Source organism: Topomyia yanbarensis, chromosome 1 (genome assembly GCF_030247195.1).
Source record: "Topomyia yanbarensis strain Yona2022 chromosome 1, ASM3024719v1, whole genome shotgun sequence".
NCBI lineage: Eukaryota > Metazoa > Arthropoda > Insecta > Diptera > Culicidae > Topomyia > Topomyia yanbarensis.
Window position 1 is genome coordinate 82,828,623 of NC_080670.1, and position 24,680 is coordinate 82,853,302.

The following is a 24,680-nucleotide window of genomic DNA, read 5'->3' on the forward strand; positions in this document are numbered from 1 at the left end:
CCTAAACCCGTTTCACTCAGAGTCTTCTTCTATTCACCCGAACCCATATGAAATCCCTTCTACACAAAATGTCAACCTTAATATTCAATCACAGTCCCCTACATCTTTTTCACAGAACCCATATGTAAACCGTACCTCTAACCCACCATATTCGAGAGTTAGTTCTTCAAGGGTGGAACCACCCACAGCAGATATACTCGGTATGGACCTTCGTAGAAATATTCCGCCAGTAACAACCCCTAGCTTAAATCCTTGTCGAGATTACCACTTCAATTCCCTCCCAAATCGTGTGAAGACCATTCCAGTGGTAAAATGGCCCATGAAGTACGCTGGCGAAGATCGTGGAATAGGATTAAATGACTTCTTATGGGAAGTTAATGATTGGACCACAGCGGAACAAATTTCCGAACCAGAACTGTTAAGATCATTTGGTAATTTGCTAACCGGTAAAGCAAAAATGTGGTTTACCAGCAACAAGCATCGGTTTACTACTTATTCACAGCTAATTGAGAGTCTGAAAACCACTTTCCGGCACCCTGATTTGGATCATTTCGTGCTGCTCGAAATATATCAACGTAGACAGCAGAAAAACGAAAGTTTTCTAGAATTTTCCCTCGATATAGAGAAGAAATTCAAAAGCCTGACCAAGCCGGTATCGGAACAAGAAATAGCTCAAACAGTGCGCAGGAATCTTAAACCGGAATACAAGCGTGCACTTATTGGATGGGAAATACATGATCTTCACGCGCTGCAACGGGCGGGACAAGAAATTGACGCTACCAATACATATCTGTTCTCCAAACCTTATAACCAGGCTCAAGCTCACGCGGTAGAAGCCTCCGACCATTCATCAAATGGAGGAAACCCAAACCAACGGGGAGGGAGAGGACCGAACCCCTTCCATGGAAATAGAGGACCCAACAACCGCGAAAATCAAAACCGCCAAGAGCACCAAAACAAAGGAGGCAATTTTGCGAATAAAAACAGCAAGCGACCGTTCAATCGAGAGGAGCGGAACAAAGAAGATAGCTCCAAGCAGACTGATCGACCGAAGCAAGAAAACAATAAGCGGGAGATTCCAAGTCCCCAACCGGGCCCATCCAAACAAAACGAAGGAGGAGGAATAGAAGCGCAAATCCGCACTCATGTACCATTGAACGATAAGTTCGTATGTTTCAATTGTCGCAGTCAGCAGCACACGACCGAGAAATGTACGCAGCCCTATAAGGTTCATTGTCAAGCATGTGGGTTTACGGGTTTTCCTACTCATAAATGCCCTTTTTGTTCAAAAAACGAACAACGCTGGCGGGAGGCCGGCCCATCCAAGTAGTTGTCGAATCTGGGTCAGATGACAGCGAAATTGATTCCCACGACCAAATAACAACCACACTTTTCACATTAGGGTATGAGCCTATATCCGACTGCGACTATTACAAAGGACAGGAATCATCAGAAAAGTATGTATTATCTGTCATTTCCGATGATCGTCCTTATATTCAACCTACCATTTATAATAACTCAATCAAAACACTGCTAGACAGTGGAAGTCAAAAGACTTTGATTTCTACCCAAACCTCCCGTATTTGGAGAAACCCGAATACTAGAATTCATCCATCCAACCTATGTCTTACTAGTGCTTCAGGAGACCAACTTCAGGTTATGGGTAGCGTTTATCTGCCGTTTTGTTTTAACGACAAAACAAAGGTTCTGGAAACGACTATTGTAGACGATCTTTCAGTCGAATGTGTTGCCGGTATGGATTTTTTTAAGGCATTCAAAATTCACATTTCCATGAATGAAACTCGCATTCTTCAAATAAATGCTGAGGAATCCCCCGAATATACTTCGTCCTGTTTCGTCGAGCTTAGCTCCGAGCAGCAAAATGAAATTGACAGAATAAAAAAACTTTTTAAGCCAGCTATGTCCGATCAGCTCGAGGTTACCATTGCCTTGAAACATAGTGGACATACGTGAACAAAAAAAGTATTTCAAGAATGCAAAAATGTGTGCTGAAACCGTCTGCCACAAAATCGTGAAAGTTATTGACATTTTCTATAAACAAACAAAATAATATCTTTTGACATCAATACATATAAATAAAGTACATACCGTTAGCATAACTTTTCATTATTCCATTTTAGAAACCGGCAGTTTTATCAAAATCCAGCTACATTTGAATAATACTGATATTTCGAGCGCTCGATAAAAAAAATGAGCAAAACGCGATGGTTTAAACTGTTTGGATATGCCAACACCTCAAATATGGAAATTTTGGAGCGTTTCACTTACAATAGCATGCGGCAGCACCGTCTGAAGGACAATATATGTACTAGAACCCAATGTACTAGCATGGAATTTTCGACTTTTGGCCAGGTTTTTAGGCAAATCCGCCACTGTGGACCGCCTAGAGGCGGTGTTGGGAACTAGAGGGTTAATTTGATTAAAACCATAACATCCACCAGCAAAATCTAACATCCGGACGATTAACATTGCTGTCGTTTGTTTTGTTTTTTGTGACATTTGACGTACTAATGAAAGTTTAATTTGTCTTCAAATGCTGTACATCATCGTACAAATAATAACCTGTCATAATAAAATGAAGAAAAAAATTATTTATGGAGAAAGTCGCAGGGGATCGGTTTTATTCGTAATTCCCCTAAAATTACTAGTCGTAACTCGGTGAACTTATGCACTCAGAAGAAGTTCATGTATGTTATATTTCAACCAAGTGACTGTCTGTTGGTACGGTATGGTTCGAAAACGCGCTACGGAGTAAACAAATGGTTGGTGGTAATTGGCCGGTTCAAGCCCATTCCGCTACCTTCCTGTTTTTTCTCTGGTTCTTTTTTTTCTAATTACGATGGGATGTTCATATCGCAATGTTATATTTGAAAGATGCTTTTTGTTAGATATATTTGAACGACACGTTTTACTACATCAGATTCAATGAAAATTTACAGGTTTCTTTATAATTGTTGTAAAATGACTGATGCAACTAGCATAGCAACATAAGTGGCCTTAATGTTCAGATGTTATCGTCATAAACAGCCAGATTTGAAGGGTATTAGTTTTGACTCTTGATTTTTTTGCTGTCTGTAAGCGGAATCGATAGTATTAAATAATAAGGGAAAGTTCCCGGTTATGACATATCTGTTATTTCTGGCGTGTTGCACGCTTTATTGCATTTTTGACAAAGTTATATTCTAAGCTTTTAGGTTTATGATGGTATTACCAAATACAAATATGTTTTGTAAATTTGTATTTGGTATTACTATCATTATCGCTGGATGCTCCGTTCAAACATTTTTGGGTGCAATCAAAATGCGCTCCAGGTCCGCAGACTCTGTCTTTCTTGTGTTTAATGACAGATATCGCCAAACTTACTCACCTGCAATATACTGTTCATGATCACATATTTGTCATATATTTGGGATTATTAATTTTTATGGAAATGATTTGTGATCATGGACAGTAGAACTTGCTGCAGTTTGGCTGAATTTTCTATTGAATACTCATTAGCTCTGAGATACTTACTATATCTGAAATTTTAAGCAGAATAATATTTTTTCGCAATTGCTTATGGTAAACGAAATTGTAAACTTTTGGTTGTTTAGTGAACATAAACAGTGTAGAGTTTTAAAATGTTATTTTTGTGCTCTGTATTAATAGCATCTAAACCATTGGTTTTGCGGTTAGTTCGGAAAATTTTCGTTATTTCCAAACGCGTTTTTTCGATTCCAAACAAATTCAAATAGAGACTTACTCTATTCAGTAAAGTTGTAGCTAATTCTAATACCAACAAAGGAATTTGTTGAGAACACTTGTAAAGTCATGAAGAGGCTGATCATGGTATGTTGATGTCGAGATTCTATGTATGAATAAATGTTGGGTTAACCAAATCGGTTATAATATTGTCATGATTTAATCACTGTAGTGTAGTGAGCAGCGTAATGTTTTGTTTGATTAGAAGCACAAGTTCCAGTTTTCTAGCTCCCACTCCCTCAGACCGCCAAAGCTTTAGGGTTTTTTATGACAAAATTATGATTTTTGAAGTAGAATACTTCTAACGTTTCAATATGGGGTCCCGTTTCAAAAATTTCAGTTAAGAAATTTTCCCAGGTTTGAAATGCGAATATCTTCCGTTCTACTGGACGAAATCGCAATATTTTTGCACTATCTGATCGGAAATTTGTGCACGTATTTCGTATTAAATTTCGGAACTACTGCGACTACTATAAATAAATCGAAACAAGGATTTTCATAAAATCCTTCGAAAACAGCGAAGAAAATGCGCAATTTGCCAGCATATTCCACGCAGAGTCGTCAAAAAGGAGCATGTAAGCGTTTCATTACATACGGGAATGTTATATATACAGGTCACGCGAGCTTGTTTTGTATGATCACCGAACACCATTCTACGTTTTGCTCTGACTGTGAACGGACGAATATTTTTTTTATACAGAAGATTTACGGAAGAAGTAGTATGTCGCAGAAGGCGGCTGAACGCGAAAGAGGACGGAGGAAGGATCGTTCCGGCCGTAAGCGGAAAAAAGATGCTGCTGCATCCAGCCCATCATCAACTAGCCAAGTATCAATGATATCAGGGAACACGTACGCCTCACTGGACTGCGATATCAACCCGGATGCTGATCCGGACAAATGTGACGAAACTAATTGGCAAACCATCAACAGAAAAACAAAGTTACCGCCCCTGGTGGTTATTAATAGTGATTACCACTCACTGCGAACAGCTTTTCACGCATTGAAAATGAATCCAACTTTCAAACTGTGTCGCTTCGGCATCAAGGTGCTATGCAACTCTAAGGAGGAATATGATTTGGTGGAAAAATACCTACGTCAAATAAAGGCAGAGTATTTTACGCACGATAAACCGGGTGATAAGCCGTATAAAGTGGTGTTGCGAGGACTACCGTTAGTAAGTGAAGATTCTCTGATGCAACTGCTGGTCGGCCTTGGCGTGCCACCGGTGGCAATACACAGGATGAAACGACGCGAAGAAGACAAGCGCACATTTAGAGATGCCCTGTACCTGATACATTTTAAGAAAGGTACTACAACGTTAAAAAAGCTGAAAGAGCTGAAGGCTATTGACCATGTTATTGTAAAGTGGGAACACTATCGCAATAAACGACGAGATGTGACTCACTGCATCAACTGTTTACACTTTGGACACGGTGCCCGGAACTGCCATATGTTAAGCCGGTGCAATCGCTGCGGCTCGAATCACGCCACCAACGAGTGTGCTATCGCCAGTGACGATACACCACGCTGTGCAAATTGCAAAGGTTCTCACGAAGCAACTGAACGATCCTGCCCGAAGCGTATCGAGTTCCTGAAGATAAGACAGCAAGCGACAACAACAAATCGCCCTGGGCGGCATGCAACTAAGACGGTTCCCCCCGTGCCTGAGCTGAATAGTATGAATTTCCCGAAACTGAGCAATATCTCGTCTCGATTGACAACACTGCAGGATCCACGTCCTACCCCTCCTGGTTTCAAACCAATTGAAGCTGCCCCAACCACTAGCTCTGCCCCGCTCTTTAGTGCAACAGAGTTAATGAAGATTTTCGTCGACATGAGCTCTGCGCTCCGTGGTTGCAAGACGAAAAGCGAGCAGATCCAAGTGCTCGGTACCTTCATAATTCAGTACGGTGTGTGAGCCACTGCGAATAGTGATTGGAACGCCCGTTCGGTGCGTGCAAAACAAATAGAGCTAGCGGACTTTCTTCGAACGCAGAATATTGACCTGGGTTTCATCACTGAGACCCACCTGACTCCTGAGACTACGTTCTCTCTCCCGAATTACGTAGTAGTGCGTCTGGATCGAACACACTCTAGGGGTGGTGGTGTTGCGATCGTTCTCAGAAGCGGTAAAAAGTTTATGGTACTTCCTCATTTCGGTACAAAATTTATTGAAGCGCTCGGGGTGGAAGTGGAAACGGCGGTTGGCAAAATCATCCTCATTGCTGTGTACTGCCCTAGGCAGTGCTCGGCGAGCCAAGGTACAACAACACAAATGAAAAATTATCTTCAGAAACTAACGAGAAGGCGGAGCAGATTTATCATCGCTGGCGACATCAACGCCAGACACGAAGTCTGGGGAAATTCCAGATGCAACAGAAACGGGTTAGTGCTGAACGACGACTTCCAAAATGGCTTCTACACAATACTTAGCCCTGACAGCCCAACGTACATTGCGCGATCGGGATGCGGCTCCATCATTGACATATTCATCACCAACCTTGCTGAACACATCTCACATCCCGTCATCTGCGAAGATCTTAGCTCCGATCACTACCCTGTGGTGGTCGAAGTTGGGACCAGCGTCAACATCCAAAGGAGAACTCGGCGTGATTACCATCATGTCGATTGGGCGGCGTTCGAGCGCTGCGTCGACAACAACATCAACTACGATCATCATCCAGAAACAACGGAGGACATCGAAAGTATGCTGGAACAAGTCCGGCGTGCCATCGACATTGCCCGAGAGATGAACATCCGCAAAGTTCCTGTGTCCAGTAAGTCTATTTGTATTGATCCCACAACCAAAACTTTAATTAGGTTACGAAACATATATCGCAGACAGTTCCAGAGAACTGGACTTCTTGACAAGAAAACTTCAGCTAACAACTTAACTCGTATCATTAGACAAAGAAAACGTAAAACGTAAAAAATTAGACAAAGAATCGATGAAATTAGGAATAGGAACTTTTCGCAGCAACTAAGCAACCTAGAAAACCACTCGAAACCCTTCTGGAAATTATCTAAACTACTTAGAAACAGGCCGAAGCCGATCCCTCCCCTAAAGAGTGGTGATTCCCTGCTTATAACCCCAACTGAAAAAGCATCTGCTATTGGTCAACATATTGTCAGCTCCCATAATCTTGGGCAAGGTATGGCCAGCCCATACGAGTCTGTCGTTGCGGAAGACATCGAAATTTTTGATAATACCCCCTTTATACTTGCGGTTGAACAAACTATCTCCGAGGATGAATTATTAGCTGCCATCAAAAAAACTAAAAATATGAAAGCTCCTGGCTTAGACTGCATATTTAACATTGAGCTAAAACATCTCAGCCTACGATCCTTTCAGCATCTTGCCGTAATATTTAACAAATGCCTGGAGCTTGGTCATTTTCCCACCTGTTGGAAGGTAGCCAAAGTTGTCCCGATTCTGAAGCCTGGCAAAGACCCTACCACCCCAAAAAGTTATCGACCTATCAGTCTTCTCTCAGCACTATCGAAACTATTTGAGAAAGTTATTCAGTCCCGTCTGATAGAGTTTACAGACACAAACAACATCCTTCCCGACGAACAATTTGGGTTTAGAAGGGGCCGCTCCACAGTCCATCAGCTGGTTAGAGTCAACAGCACAATTCACAGAAACATAGCTGTATCCAAGACGTCTGCCATGGCATTGTTGGATGTTGAAAAGGCATTTGACAATGTCTGGCATGATGGCTTAATATATAAAATGCGCCGCCTTAATTTTCCCTCCTACCTTATTAAGATAATAAGGAGCTATCTGGCAACACGAGAATTCCAAGTCCACTTGAACAATGTGCCCTCTGAAAAATTCAACATCTGTGCAGGAGTTCCCCAAGGCAGCATTCTTGGTCCAATACTGTTCAACATATTTACATATGATATCCCCCCCCCCCCCCCCCCCTTCCGGATGGAGGTATACTGGCTCAGTTTGCAGATGACACCTCGCTCATATACAACGGCCGAGTGATTCGTGCCCTTGTGGCTAAGCTACAGAGAGGTCTGAATACAATAGTCGAATACCTTAATAGCTGGAAGATATGTATAAACCCAACCAAAACACAGACTATCATATTTCCCCACTCTAAATCCCCGAGACTTGTTCCGCCCGATAGCGTAAAAGTTCAAATCGATGGAAACCAAATTGAATGGTCCAAAGAGGCAGTATATCTTGGCTTAACCATGGACCAGAGACTTCTCTACAATGCTCATGTGAACAAAACGATTACAAAATGCAATATCCTTCTGAAATCACTGTACCCCTTAATCAACAGAAAATCCAAACTATCCACCACAAACAAACTAGCCATATACAGACAAATAGTCCTTCCGGTAATAACTTATGCATCACCCATCTGGACAAAATGCGCCAAGTGCCATAGGAATAAGCTCCAAATTATCCAGAATAAATTTCTAAAAATGATATTTAACCTCCCCCCTTGGACACGAACATCTCTCGTACATGCACTAGCAGAACAAAATACATTAGAGGAAAAAATTGAAAAAGACAAGACTGCATTCAGAGAGAAATGCTTATCTTCGGATCATGAAATCATTAGAACACTATATAGGTAACAAATTAGGATAATATAGGTTAAGGTTTAGGTGAAGTAGTTATAAGAAATTTCAAGTATACAAAAAACAACAGTGCTTCATATCTCTAATGCATTAGATATAAATCCAATATCAACACTATAAAAAGAAAAATGTAAAACATTTGGCGTCTGGCTCGTCGTGGTGGTGTAAAATGCATCTCCGTTTTAATCTACGAATGCTGATGGTGTACAGGAAAATGTCACCCGAGATGCTGTGACCTACACTGAACACGCCAAGCGCAAAACCGCAATGAATGTCGTCTATACTCTGAAACGGCAGGGACGCATTTTGTATGGATTTGGAAGTTGAAAAGGTAGAACTCACTTGTATCATTATAAAAAAGGCCGTTTTCAGGGCCACCAAAATCATTTCAAAGAATAAGTTTGCATTTTCTGTTTCATGGACTGTTTCTTCCTGGAGAGCAATTTGGGTTAAATCACAGACAAACAGACGTAACACGAGATGAATTTTCATCGCCCACAGAAAAACGGTCGATTTAAATTATGAAAAATGCGCCATTTCACCGAGCGTGGCGCTTGTGAAGCGATTTTGACACATAGCCATAATGTGTAGCTTCGTTACCGCAAGCACCCGAAAACCAAGATGAAGGGAAAGAAAGGTGGGAACATTCGTCACTTTTAAGTGCATTAGTTTTATATAGAAAAACTCTAGTAAGAGAACTGCGGAGAGAAAAACAGCATTTTTGGCAACATATGCCCCGGTATTGTATGGCAACACGTCCAATGTTATAAGGATAGGCAATGTTCGATTGGATTCGTTTTTTGACAGCTAAACGCGAATCCAATCGATCCAAAATGGAGTCTCCGCATTTCTCTTTCTAGAGTTTTTCTAGTTTTATACATGTCAAATGAAACAAAGTGTCCGTGACCCATAAAATAAGTAAACATCGTCTAACTAGACGCCCAGATGGTGCAGTCTCGTCAGTAACTAACTGACAAGATGAATTCGAAACACAAAAAATAAAACTTAATTTAAGTTAGGTTTTGTGCCCTTAACGCGCAAAGTGGTTTAATCCAATTTTCCCTTATGGGAATTAATATTGCATAATGCAAGGCGTTTGGCTCCCGAGCCATAAAACAAGAGTTCGTTTTCGCTTTCTCGTCAGCAAACCTGAGCCTCTGTGCTTGCTTCCCGGGACATCACTAGGGACAAGTCAGTTGCTTTGAACGTTCACATGTGTCGTGTGAACTGTTTGGAATTTTTTTGTGTCTAACTAGTACTAATTTGGGTACTAGTTAAGATACATCGTCTAACTAGACACCCAGATGGTGCTAGTTATTGACGAGATGAATTCGAAACACAAAAAATAAAACTTAATAAACATAAAGATCCGAACGAGCGTCCTGATTCTTTAGCGCACGATGAAAAGAGAGAAAAGGCCGAACTTCACCACGGATCTTCCGATTCGAACACTTAGGGACACTTTTTTATATCGAAACTATCGATAAAAATAATTATGACTGAACCGAATCAAAACCTCTGGCAACAGAAGAGCCCACTACCGTTTGTTTATGTTTTCCGTTTGTTTTATCGGTTTTATCGAAGAAATATGGCAATAGTACTTATACTTGGAACAATGTGACATCTTGTATCGTCTTGCCCAAGAACATAACCGCCATTTTCATTTTATGCAAACCAAAACAAACAAAATGGTCCAGAAATGTGAAATGCATTCCTGTCGAAGTGTCCAAGGCAAGAATTGTTAAAAATTATTTCGTATTTTCCTGCACGACGCTGATTGGTGAGCAGATACATTTTAGGATCTTGCCAATTTAACTGGTTCGGCGTAACGAATCTAACCGGATGTATGCGATGGATTCGAATTTGTCGATCCGCGGAACTGACGGAAAAATTCAACTTTGGCATGGTGCAGGAGTTACGAAAACTGAAGATATGCTTAGACCATATTCAATCTAGATATATTTAATGATCCGTCGCAACCCAACAGCATCGCCGAAAGGGTCATTTTCAGGACCAAAAGAATTAAATTATATTTTCCTACGGCGATTGCTCATTACCATCCAAGACGAAGCACCCACTGGACAATTGGAGACCCAGCCAATTTTCAAGCGAATGAGCTTTCTACCGGAACGTTCTCCAAGTTGTAACAAAATTAAACTCTTCCATAGCCTACATAATGAGTCTTCACCTACAGAAAGCGTTAAAAATGAAATCGTTGATGTGAATTGATCCTGATATTGGCAAGGAAATTTTAGGGGTTGTATCTCCGTGATCTTGATCCAATGATGACCTCGATAGCACAGCCGACTCTTTAAAAATAGGCTACATAGCCTTGTTCTTATAGTAAAAGTAAACGCTAGCATGGAAAATAAAATAAAGAGTACAAGATGTCTCCGGGATTCCAAATGAGCGACGGCAAAGAAAAGTAAATAGAGACAAAAATCAATCATACGGCCAATTGACGACAAAAATTGTTTTCTTCACACGAAAAGAAAAACAATTTTGTTGTTGCTTAATTTCCCGTAACAATAAATGGTTGTGTTGGGTTTTAAAAATGAAGTCGTAGCTCTGCATTCTTTAAATTTGTCAATTGCAATAATTATGCCATGGAAAATTTAAGTACGTGACATAGGCGATTTTTCTATTTCGTTCTTCAAATATAGCAACTGCAACAATGCTCCTACCTTTCATCTACTATCTTGCAATTGACAAGCGGTGTGAGTATTGTTGCCAGTACTTCCATTGAAAAAAAATGTTGTCCCATGGTTGCCAGAATCACATTTTGTGCAATGTGTTCAACAGATGTCGCTAGTATACCGTGGGCGATGATTTTTTTAGAATTTTCTTCGAGCTGTTACGTCTGTTTGTCTGTGGTTAAATCCTAAATTATGATTTATTTCAGTACGCAAATTGCAAATATGGTCAGAAAGAAACTGGAGTGAAGTGGAAAACATTTTTACTATGCGCATTCAAAAAAGGTTTCAATTCTCAAATATTTTACTAAAGTGCCGCCTCTCTTTACCCTGAGTGTTCGATAATCTCCGTATTGGAAACACAATTTCAATTTTGTTCTTTATCAAAAATATGTGGTCGACCAACGAAAGGGTGGAGCTACGAAGAACACATATTGAGGACAACACAAAAAAGGACGAGCTTACATTGTGCTGTAATCAGGTATAAAAACTCAGCATGCTGTTGCTCACGCTCAGTTCGTTTCCAGCATCAGCATGCAGCAGTTCGTTTGCAGCATCTCCCGCAAAATTCAAACCGCCGTCCGTTTGCTGCTGTCAGAAGAGTTGGCAAAGCACGCCGTCTTCGATGGCACCGAAACTGTTACCATATACACCAGCTCCAAGTAAATTTCGAACACTGCCCAAACAAAAGGCCCTTTTCAGGGCCATCAATTTATCGACAAAGAATGAAATTGAAGTTTTGTTATTACAAGCATCAGAAAGTGCTTGTCAAGAGCGTTGGATGGTAAGTGAGCCACTTATGAACGATACCGTCGCTTTCACGTAGAATGGCACAAAATAAAAGTTATTTGTGTGATTTGTAGACAGGTTAGTGTAATGATTCAATTTACAAAAATCGAACGTTTTCTAACGTTTCGATATAGGTGCTCCGTTTCAAAATTTTCGGCCAGAATGTTGCCTGTTTTTCTAAAAGTGAAAATCTGCTATTGTACTGAATGAAAACCTTCGATTTTTGCGCTGATTGGAAATAGTTGTGACTAGTTGTGTAGAATGTTCAATTACTGAAAATAACAGATTTTGTGAAAGCAGTGGTTGGTTCATACAATTCGATTCCAAGCGAGCCAGACTAGTTTTCGTTGGAAGGTCCATCTCTGACAATAGAAATAAATCATTTTATTTTGAATTCAACTACAACTTCCTTGAAAACAGCACAGCCAAAAAAAAATTCCACTATAATCAAAACTAGTGCCCCCGCCGCACAGCATCATCAAGATTGATAGTAATTCAAGCCGAGAGGAAAGAGGTTGTAAGGCAATGGAAAATTTCATGTATAATAATAATACTTTATAATTGGCTGGTCCTGAAAACAACTTGTTGGTTTGTGGTTTATTTTGGGTCACAATTTAGGCCCGCTCGTTTTCTGATAGCTGTGAATTTTTCGCAGGGCGACAGTTTCTGTTCGGTAGCGATGAGGCTTCTTAACGCCAACCGTGACTGGGGCACTTTTACGCGGCCTTCGTTGCCAACCAGCTCCCTGTCAAGGACGACGTCTCTGTACAGCCAGCATCACTGCTATGAAAGGCAAAACATTGATTTTGAACCGAATGATTAGAAGCTGTATTTAGTTACAAAATGTCGATTTTCTTAATGATATGATATTAAATCATCCCACAAGATGCAAAACGTCGTGTGGAATGCTTGAATATCGAGCATAGTGCCGAACATAATTCTTTGTTTGGGGCTTTATAGCTATAACGCCCCATATATGTCGGTCGCTTTCAAACTCCATATGATGGTATAGGGTTGCCAGGGGGCTGTTGCCAACTGCTTGCGTGGAGCCTTTCCTCCGGTGGACTTACGAGCAGTCTGTTTGGTACAGGCCATGTAGCGAAAAATGCTGATCTGCTACTTCTCTGATGCTGGTAGTAGGACGACGGTTAAACGCTCGTTTGCGTGCCTTCATTCATAAAAGTTCATCAATATTTTCAAAGAATGTTGCAAATTGTCATTGTAATTCCAAAAATACTCCAAATAAATTATGAATGTGCTAAAGTCGACAAAATCGCATAGAAATTGCTTATTCCAGAGCAGAATTTACCGATCTAAAGTGTATTCTACTTCACTCCGGTTATGTCTCTGACATTACCCACCCATCTTTTTCAATATTCAAACCGCAAGTCAATATATTAATGTGATGTTATGTAATGTATTTTTGCATTTGCGTAATTGTTTATTAATTATAAATACCTTCAAACTGATCTTATTGACTGATATTGTACTTTGAGGAATCCAATTTTTCGAATTTGTCCAGTATTCTTTTTGTTAACTTCTAATTTTATCAGATTGTCATATCACAAAATAATTAGTCTACAGCATCGAAATAGCAGGTCTAGGTCGCATTTAATATTCCAAATAACAATTGGCTTATTAAATAGAATCAGTCAGTAAAATGATTTTATGGAAACATGATTTTGTGAGGCTAATAAAGTCACCTTTCTCCTAACGTTACTTGAGGCAAACACTGATTGTCTACCTTTTGAGATACTGCGCGCCATTTGTGGAATTCTGCAGAAACGGTTAGAGATACGATCAAACCGATTAAAAATTCATCCTTTAGGGTAACAAAATTGCCTATTCACCCTGAAAAAAAAAATTAAATTTTTTTTTGTTGGTCGTTATTGGGATTCAATCACTTTATAATTTTAGCGCGAACATGGCGTTGCTGTCTCTAATATGTACCGTTCGAACCGTTCTGTCCCGCTCCAACGCCCCGTTACCCATACCATTAACTTATAGGGTAATGAGCTTATTTTCACCATGTTTCTATTTGCCATCTTTGTTCAACGCATTGGGCGACAATTGAGGCACTAAATCCGAATTTTCGTTGCGCTCAAACACGAGCATTTCATTGTTTTCAGGGCATTTGTATTATTAGATTGATTCTAATCAACGAAGCAAAGCTCTTGATGCCAATTCATACGCATTCCATCGATAGTAGGCCGAGTAATTAATGAATTAGTGAGGTACCTTCCTTAATAGGGTGAGAATAGGCAATTTACCCTTTGTAAAAGTAATGGTAGTGGGCCTTCTTGTAGATGGATATACTGGATATATTTTTCCTAGAATTCATTTTACATTCAATATGTTGAACACCCAGAATTGGAACTTAAAATCGCAACGAAAGACGTTGTAACAATGGGAAAAATTGACAAGTGCTCTAAGCATCAGATGCTCGAGAAAACATGAAAACCGAGTGACTGTCGATCGAGCCAGTAAGAGACAAAACTATTCTGAAAGAACAACATTGCTGCATTGCCTTACAAGTTGTAAGTTACAATATTACATCATCACAGTGTTAGGAAGTTGATAGAACTGCTGATCATCGGCAATTATCGCGTTTGAATAACTAGATACTTCAATGGTTATCAAAGTTGCTAAACTTTCGTATTCTTTAGTTGCTGTTACTATTCAGCTCTCCCTTGCCGAACTCCTGAAATTAATGAATGATAAAATATTTTCATACTTTACTTGATGGGCTATATTGTGTCGATTTCGAAATGTATATATAGTTTAGTTAGTAACGTTATAGCAGATCAACTTAAAGGACGTGAGTTCAAATCTATGTTTTCTCTCGTTTTTTTATATTGCGATTTTTTTTAAAGCTAAAATAGCTCAAGCCAGTTTACTGTGCATCTCGACTATTTTATGTGTTCATTACAGCAAATTAAGTTTTCAAGTGCCGCCCACGCATCATTGTGCAGTCTATTTTTTCTTTGGACGGAATTGAAAGCCCGAAAAAGCTCCATCATTTCTGTTCATAATTACAAGTTTATTCAAATTAGTGGATTGTAACCAGCCGTGCCTCTGAGACCACTTGCCTTTCTGAGGGTTAAAGAATATTATTAATACATATATTTTAAACATGGTATACAACACATAAATGATATGATAGAACGTTTGACAGATGAGTAATTATTGTATTCATCATTAAAGTTGTTTTGAAAAAGGGATATTTTGAAATCAGTGTATCAGTGATTATGCAATGAGAGCAGATGCGTGCCTTAAGAGACATGATCTTCTACAATTAACAAAAAAAATCAAAGCTTTTTGAGCGATTTAGTGGAGGGGCTAAGACATGGTCTTTATTAACCACATAATAAAGGTTCAAGTAAATTGTATTAATACCTCGGCATGCAAAAAATGGATTGCGCTAAAATCGTTATCAATATGATGGCTTCATTCGTCAGTACAGTATTAAATTCGCACAAAAAACGGGTGTTACACGCAAGCCAATGATTAAATTTTAAAAGCATTTATAGTATGTTTATAAAAGTGCACGACAAACCTACATGATGGTTGAATCAGTGTATTTGTACCCTGCGTGTTTGGCTAACGTATCATCTACTGCACCCACAAACATTCAAACTATTCACTATGAACACCATAAAAGCACCTAACAAAAATTCTTTTTAATCAGTTTGATTTTTCATTGCGCCTGAGCTAGAAAATATACTAGCTTCCCACATAAATACGCCATATGCACCTCAGAGAGCTTGGAAGCGCCCTACGAGTTAGGATAGACTATTCATTACCATCTCATGAGATCAAATACTCATACCAACGCCCCAAAGAGATATAGTATATGCGCCCCAGAAAATCTGAAAGCGCCCGGCAAGTTAGGATAGACTATTCGCATAACGTCCCATGAGCATACTACCTACCCGTTAGCTCAACATACTCATACTACTGACCCATAGAGCCTGAAAACGCCCTGCAACTTAGGATAGATTATTACCGCCTCATAAGATTAAATACTCATTTATATGCACCCCAAAGATACTGAAACCGGTTGAAAGCGCCTTGTAAGTTTGGAAAGTTTATTGCCCACCTATCTAATTGCCAGACGAGCCATGGGAATATCATACTACCTCTCCAGCGAGTGTGGAAGTGCTCTGCAATATATGGGAAATTCATACTAGCGCCCAATACAGTCTCGGAGTGCCGTGCGAACTATGAGAATATCAAACTTGCGCCCTAGGTAGTTTAAGAGAGCCCTGCGACCTATGCCAATATCAAACTGGTGCCCGAGAGACTCTGAGAGCGCCCTGCGAGCAATATGAATATCATGCTGGCGTCCCACATAGTCATATTAGCGCCCTGTGAGCTATGAGAAGCACCCCAGCGAGTGCGGAAGCACTCTCCGAGCTATGAGAATATCATACTAGTACTCCAGAGAATCTTACAGCGCCCTACGAACTATGAGAATATTAGACTAGCGCCCTAGCGAGTTTAAGAGCGCCCTGCGAACTATGTGAAAATGGTAAAAGCACTCGAGAGAATCTAAGAGCGCCCTGCAATCCATGAGAATATTAAACTAGCGCCCCAGAAAATTTGTAAGCGCCCTGTAAACTAAGAGAACATCAGACTAGTAATCTAGAGAGTTTGAATGCGCCCTGCGAGCTATGGGAATATCATACTAGCGTCCCAGAGAATCGAAGAGCGCCCAGCGAGATAGGCGAATATCAAACTAGCGCCCCATAGAGTCTCGGAGCGCCGTGCGAACTATGAGAATATCGGACTTGCGCCCTAGGGAGTTAAAGAGAGCCCTGCGACCTATGCGAATATTAAACTGGTGTCCGAGAGACTGAGAGCGCCCTGCGAGCAATGTGAATATCATGCTGGCGCCTCATAGGGTCATATTAGCACCATAGGGAGCTTTAGAGCGCCCTGTGAGCTATGAGAAGCACCACAGCGAGTACGGAAGCGCTCTCCGAGCTATGGGAATATCATATTAACGCTCCAGAGAATCTTAGAGCGCCCTGCGAACTATGAGAATAACAGACTAGCGCCCAGCGAGTTTGAGAGCGCCTTGCGAACTACGTGAATATCGTAAAAGCGTTTGAGAGAATCTAAGAGCGCCCTGCGAACAATGAGAATATAAGACTAGTCCCCTAGAGAGTTTCAGATTGCCCTGCGAGCTATGGCCCGAGAGACTCTGAGAGCGCCCTGTGAGCAATGTGAATATCATACTGGCGCCCCATAGAGTCATATTAGCGCCCTGCGAGCTATGAGAAGCACCCCAGCGAGTGCGGAAGCGCTCTCCGAGCTATGGGAATATCATACTAGCGCTCTAGAAAATCTTAGAGTCTCGGAGCGCTGTGCGAACTATGAAAATATCGGACTTGCGCCCTAGGGAGTTTAAGACAGCCCTGCGACCTATGCGAATATCAAACTGATGCCCGAGATACTCTGAGAGCGCCCTGCGAGCAATGTGAATATCGTACTGGCGCCCCATAGAGTCATATTAGCGCCCTGTGAGCTGTGAAAAGCACCCAATCGAGTGCGAAAGCGCTCTCTGAGCTATGGGAATATTATACTAGCACTCCAGAGAATCTTAGAGCGCCCTACGAACTATGAGAATATTAGAATAGCGAGTTTGAGAGCGTCCTGCAAACTATGTGAATATCGTAAAAGCGCTCGAGAGAATCTAAGAGCGCCCTGCAATCTATGAGAATATTAGAGTAGCGCCCCTGAGAATTTGTAAGCGCCCGGCAAATTAAGATAACATCAGACTAGTAACCTAGAGAGTTTTGTGAATATCATCTTAGCGCCCTGAAGAGCTTGAGAGCGCCCTTTGAGCTATGATACTACGTATCACACTGAGGCCCTAGCGAGCATGGAAGCACTCTTCGAACTATGGGAATATGATACTGGTACCCCAGAGAATCTGAGAGTACCCTACGAACTATGGGAATGTCAGATTAGCGCCCTGCGAGCTATGGAAATATTATACTGGCGCCAGAGAGAATCTGAGAGCGCCATGCGAGCGCTGAGAATATAAGGCTAATCTAGAGAGTTTGACAGCGCCCAGCGTGCTATGGGAATGTTATGCTGGCGCTCGAGAGAATCAAATAGCGCCCTACGAGCTGTGTGAATATCATACTTGCGCCCTATGGAGTCATACTAGCGCCTGAGAGGGTCCAGCGAGCTATGAGAATATCATTATAACACCCCAGCGTGGAAGCGCTGTCCAAGCGATGTGGATATCACAATAGCACCCCATAGGGTCTCGGAGCGTACTGCGGGCTTACAACCAACGTAGATTCCGTGGCCGCCCCGCGAGCTACGACGGAAACTGTGAACACCACTGAGCACGACGGCGAAGTAGCAGAAGGGGCCCCGAAACAACAGCAGGTGTAGTGCCACCATCGGCACCCGAGGTAGGAGTAGCTTAAGAAAGTGGGAAAAGTGCTCAACCAACAGAAGAATAAAAAGTGACATCGATATCCGGAAATATAGTGGGTTTTTACTTGAAGGTCAAACAAGCGTTTTCTTGGCAATAGTTCGCGATCGCAAGCCTTCCCTGAGAAGTGTAGAGGGGGGTCTCATAAGTGCTGGGAGTAACGACCCCGCCAGGTTACCACTTTGGCGCCCAACGTTAAAGTAGAGTCGCGAATATTGTTCGATATAAAAACACTTGGAGACCAGGAACTTGATTGCAGAAGTCTCTGGGAAACCTTCCAAGGTTCTTGAGCGGGATTGATCGGTGTCACTTAAAAAAATCTAGCACTGTTGAGCGAAACATTTTTGAAAAACAACTTGTTGATTTTGAGGGGTCTTGATTGTCTGTAAACGTGAGAATTGTGATCCACCATTGAGATAAATCGATTAAAAAAACAAGTTATAATAAAGTAAATATTTTATCGCGCAAAACATTTTCATTTGTGGAGTGAATCGATTTCGGACAGCGGGAATAACAATGTGCAAACTGATTTCGTTTCTAAGTTGACATTTTTATTATTCAGAATATTCCTGTGACGTTTCGTAGCGATGGAACACTCTCATTTAGCAGCGCAGTATCATGCGATGAATACAGCCCACTTAGCGGTGGATGAGCTTGAACACGAACTTCAAATTCGCAACATAAACCTGGATGCTCCGCGTAGTCAGTTGGAGAGAAGACTCCGACATCGCCTGAAAATAGAAAAAGGTCAGGGAAATGTTGAGTTTGGGTTTGTAAGCGAATCGGTAGAACAAGAGTTAGGATTGTGTGACGAAATAATGAATGAGGTTACAAGAGCAGTGGAAGGCCGAAAATCGAAAAAAGCACCAGAGCGAAAGTTTAAAACGAAGTTAATCCATGTCCTTTTTAGAATGGAAAGACTGAAAGCTTACGTTGTTGAAGAGGCAGACTTGAATAGTTTAGCGATGATTGCCGGGAATTGTGTGAGAATGTTGAATGAGTACTATTCGATCACGTCCCACCTCCCAGAAGTGAGAGGCTGAACTTGCCATCGTCAATGAAAGCTTGATTCGAGCGCGGAGAGAGCAGAACCAAATAGACCAAGTTGAAGAGGAAGAAAAAGAGTCGGAAGAAGAGAGAGTAGAGCAGATAAGTTCGGATGAAGATGAGCGCAGAAACCCAGGAGAAAGAGAGGAACATAATGATGGAGTGGATGAAAAATCTTGCTGTGGGTGGTGATGTAGAAAACGTGGCGGATAGGGAGAAGGAAAAGCTAATTCTAGAGAATAGTGAGTTGTTAACAGTTGTGGATCAAATGTTACAGCGCATCTATGCCTTGGAAGCAAAGCAAACTGCAAATCGGTTGCAGGAAGATCGGTACAAAATCACCGACAGTACACAGATAGACAAGGCAGTGAACAAAGTAGGTGAGCAGAAAAAAAGGGAAGCATTCAAATTTTTTGGAATGGTTGAAAGAAAAGGGCAGTTCGTTGAACAGTTCGCGGAATCCGGAAATAAACGCGTTAGATCCAAAAACTGAGATAGTAGGTTAGAGAAGTTAACCGGAAGTCACCGCTTACCGGTACACAAATGGTCGGTCCGTTATGATGGGATGTACAATGGGAGAAGGCTTAACGAGTTTTTGAAGGAGGTAGAGTTTAACAGACGGTCAGAAGAGCTCTCAGAGGTGGAACTGTTCCAGTATGCTTATCATTTGTTTACGCACAAAGCAAGATCGTCGTTTATGGAAGTGTACGGAGAGAACGAATTGGGAAGCTGGGAGAATTTAATACAAGAGCTTAAACATGAATTCTTACCCGTTGATATCGATTACGTGTACGAACGGCAGGCTAATAGTAGGAAACAAGGTGCCAGGGAGAAATTCCAGGACTACTATTTAGATATGGTCCGGATCTTCCGTAGTCTTTCGTGTCCGTGGGATGAGAAACGGAAATTTGACGTTCTGTTTCGTAACACCCGCGAAGATTGTCGAATCGCCATGTTAGCTGCCAATATTTCCAGCATACCTAGAATGAAGGAATTTGGTAAAAGGTTCGATTCGATAAATTGGCAAATGTACCAGAGAAGAGACATTAGATTTTCTCCTAAAACAGGCCAAATAGATGAGATCAGTCAGCAGCGTCCACCTTTCCACAGGAACTCTAATCAGTTCCAGAATAGAGGCCAACCAGGGAAAAATAAAAACCAACAGCCAAAATCAAGCGGAAAAATCCGTATCCGTGGAGCCCCGAGATACACAAGAAAATTCACAGATCTCTGGACAACATGCTGATGGAAGGCATCACTGAACCTTTGGACTCTGACTGGGCTTTACCGGTAGTACCAGTGAAAGAAAGAGATAGTGATGAGGTAAGGCTTTGTCTCGACGCTAGAAAGCTAAATGAGCGAACAAAGAGGGATGCGTATCCTTTACCCCATCAAAACAGGATTTTAAGTCATTTAGGGCCATTTAAATTCTTGTCTACGATTGACCTGTCGCAAGCCTTTCTACAGGTGCCCCTAAATCAAGAGTCACGGAAGTATACGGCTTTCTCGATACCAGGAAAGGGTCTATACCAGTTTACTCGTTTACCGTTTGGACTAGTAAATAGTCCGGCCAGTTTGAGCAAACTGATGGACAGAGTCTTGGGCTACGGTGTCCTTGAGCCATTTATATTCGTATATTTGGACGACATCGTAGTCGCGAGTCACACGTTTGACGAGCACATACAAAAGTTAAAAGAGCTGGTTAGACGGTTGAAGGAGGCTAATTTACATATTAATTTGAATAAATCAAACTTTTGCTGCTACGAACTGCCTTATCTGGGCTATATCTTATCCCAAGACGAACTTCGGCCTAATCCAGATCGAGTTAGAGCGATTCTTGGATATGTGGCCCCTAGTTCCGTGAGATCTCTTAGACGATTCCTCGGTATGGTTAATTACTACCGCAGGTTCATCGACAAGTTTAGCGAACTCACCACACCTCTCACCGACTTGTTGCAAAACAAGCCGAAGAGGGTGCGGTGGACTGAGGCAGCAGAAGAAGCTTTTCAAGCCATCAAGGAGAGACTGATCTCAGCTCCTGTGATGGCTAACCCAGATTTTAGCCTCCCGTTTTGCGTTCAAACCGACGCCAGTGATTCCGCTCTTGCTGGTGTGCTTACTCAAGTTCAAGGTGGGGAAGAGCGAGTGATTGCGTACCACTCGAAAAAACTCAAAGGCGCCGAACTAAACTATCACGCAGCAGAGAAGGAAGGGTTAGCCGCCCTTCGCTGTATAGAGAAGTTCCGTTGCTATATTGAGGGTACCAGATTCACTCTCGTGACAGACTCATCGGCATTAACTTTCATTATGAAAGCCAAATGGAAGTCGTCTTCACGTTTGAGCCGCTGGAGTATTACTCTCCAACAGTACGACATGGAAGTCAGACACAGGAAAGGGAAGGAGAATATAGTCCCGGATGCTCTGTCAAGGTCGATTGAAGTACTTGAGGTGTAGGTAGGAGATGGATGGTACAGGAATTGATATGAGGCAGTCGAAACAGATCCCGAGAAGTACATCGACTTCCGGATCGACGCCGGGAAATTGTACAAATTTGTGTCCACCCGGTCCGACGTTTTGGACTACCGCTTCGAATGGAAAGAGTGTGTTCCGGAATCAGCTCGTTTCCGAATATCAGAGCAAGAACACGATGCTAACTTGCACATCGGTTTCGAGAAATGTATCGAAAAGCTTAAAAGAAGGTACTATTGGCCGCGTATGAGTGCTGACCTGAACATGCACATCAGTAACTGCGTACCTTGCAAGGAAAATAAACACTCCACAAAATCAACAACCCCAGAAATGGGTAAGCAAAGGGTGGCAACGAGACCGTTCCAGATTGTATGCATGGACTACATACAGTCACTTCCCCGAAGCAAGCAGGGCAATGCACATTTATTGGTCGTTATGGACATATTTTCTAAATATTGCATGCTTGTTCCGGTGAAGAAGATTTCGTCTGTTAGTCTATGCTGCATTCTGGAAGACAGGTGGTTGCGAAAGCTTTCCGTACCTCAGTTCGTCATTACGGACAATGCAACAACGTTTCTGTCCAAAGAATTTCAGAATTTGTTGCTGAAATATGAAATTCAACACTGGGCGAACGCGCGACATCGGAGTCAAGCCAACCCAGCAGAACGCTTGAACAGGACGATCAACGCGATGATACGCACTTACGTCCGTCAAAACCAACGACTGTGGGATACTAAAATCTCTGAGATGGAATACATTATCAACAACACTGTACATGCTTCGACCAAATTTACCTCCTATCGCATTATTTTCGGACATGAAATGATAACACGAGGGTCGGATCATCGGTTAGAGGAGGATAGAGTACTATCTGAGGAAGAGAGGATGGAAAGATTGAGAGGAGTGAGCAGAAAGAGTTTCGAGTTGGTGAGAGAAAACCTTCGTAAATGCCACGAAAGTACAAAGCGGCAATACGATTTGCGCCACAAGCGATACTCACCAACCTTCGACATTGGTCAGAGGGTCTTCAAGCGAACCTTTGGTCAATCGTCAGCAAGCAAAGTCTTCAACGCCAAGTTGGGTCCACAGTATGTTCCTTGTATTATAATGGCGAAAAAAGGCTCCAGTTCCTATGAGGTCTCGGACCTAAAAGGAAAACGGTTGGGAGTATTTTCAGCAGCTGATTTGAAAGCATAATCAAGTGATGCGAAATGCACGCAAAGGAGAGAGGGAGGAACTCTAGTTCCTGAGAAATGAGAATGCGAGCTGGAGGAGGCAATTTTCCGAAAACATATTCGCCTGGAAAATCAGCCCAAATTCACTCACGATGTCTCAGATCAGAGAAGGAACTAGTTTTCGCCAAAAAGGGTGGATTTAGCCAATTAGCCAAATCGTTGCAACGAAACAAACGCCGGAAATCAAAGAATTTGTTGTGAATTTTAGATGTTTTAATTTGTAGAAAAAGGAAAGAGATCGCGAAAGCGGAAAATTTAGAGTTATAGAAAGGAGGAATATTATGAAATATAAAATAGATTGAAACTGCAATTCTAATGTTGCGAAATACCAAATAGCAAATATCATGCAGATCTAACAAATAATAACAATAAGATTAATACTTACCTGTGCCAGATTGCATAAAAATCCTTATATTTTTAGCTTAGATGGACTTCTACCTAGAATAACCAGAATAATAAGTGCGCACTTATCCTGATTCTAGCTAAAACCCCATCAAGCCACATCACCACGTTTTACAATAGCAGAATAGTTTGACAGGTCTTGACAGCTCGGTTCAGCGAAATGATCACATACACAGATGAAAATGATTACGTTATCACAAAATGCGCATGTAGAGTTGGTTAGAGCAGTGCAACTCCGACATAATGAAATGTTTCACTCCGCGGAGAAATATTTCAAACCGTGACTTGGCGCGACTTTGTAAATAATTTATATAGAAATAATTCCGGAATATAATTACTAAGTTCTAAAAAAAAATAAAAAAAATCATAAAAATATTTTTAAAACAAAAAAAATTGCATGATTTTGTTCGAATTTTTAGATTTTGTAAATAGACTTGTATATATATTTTAATTCGTTTCTCGTCAGTTTTGGTTGTGTATATCAGTGTTTTGGATTCGCTGGAGACCAGAATCGTAAGATGTTGATGGTCATTAACAGGTTTTGACCTTGAAACAGTGAGGAGTTGGATTACCAACAATGATAACTTATGACCCCGACCCAAGGTAACACTGAAAAGTAAAATGCGATTCTTTCTCTAGCGACACTTGACCCTTTTAAAGGATAACAAAAAAATATCAAAATTTCGTTTTGTTATTCAGAGCTAAAAAAATAAGAAGTGATCTGTCAATTTTTGTTCCTGAATGTTTGGTTCAGAGGTACGCGTCAATTAACTAGTGTTCTTGTGTATTTGTGATTTAAAAAAAATATTAACTTCACTAATATTTTTTACCCGAGTTGGGGGAGAGTGTAACAAGTACTTTAGTTTCGTCCAAGACTGTTGAGATTTTCGCGTTTCGTAATTTTTGTGTTTATTTGGGTATAGGGAGTGTCAAGAAAATAAATGTAAGATCTAACGGTAAGCAGCCCACCCAACACCCACATAGCACACAGCCATCCATCACATGCAGCAGTTTCCACCACCCACCACTGGTAGCGCATATCGAAGGAAGTAGGCGGCCATGGAGGGTGGCAATAACCACACAACTATAAAGACAGATTGGGGCGGAATATGTGGACGACTGAGGGGTCAACGGTCGAGGTTCGAAGTGAACGACCAGGACTAAAAACGCCATTAGCCACCTAGCAAAGCGGTACGAAATGTTTAAGTGGAAGATAAAGTTTTGAGC

The 24,680-nt window shown here is 41.4% G+C and overlaps 1 protein-coding gene and 1 long non-coding RNA gene across 8 annotated transcripts in view; both read right to left on the bottom strand.

Annotated features, from left to right (window-relative positions):
- LOC131678021 (cyclin-dependent kinase-like 1) overlaps positions 1-24,680 on the bottom strand; it is a 546,062-nt gene that overhangs the window by 450,585 nt on the left and 70,797 nt on the right. The gene's annotated exons all lie outside the window — the stretch shown is intronic.
- On the bottom strand, positions 18,882-23,568 carry LOC131678023 (uncharacterized). Of its 2 annotated transcripts, XR_009303541.1 has the most exons (4): positions 23,437-23,568; positions 22,817-22,962; positions 20,118-20,327; positions 18,882-19,031 (listed from the first exon to the last, which is right to left on the bottom strand). It is a non-coding gene; the product is annotated as an uncharacterized LOC131678023 (long non-coding RNA). The 2 variants fall into 2 exon arrangements; XR_009303542.1 differs by lacking the exon at positions 20,118-20,327.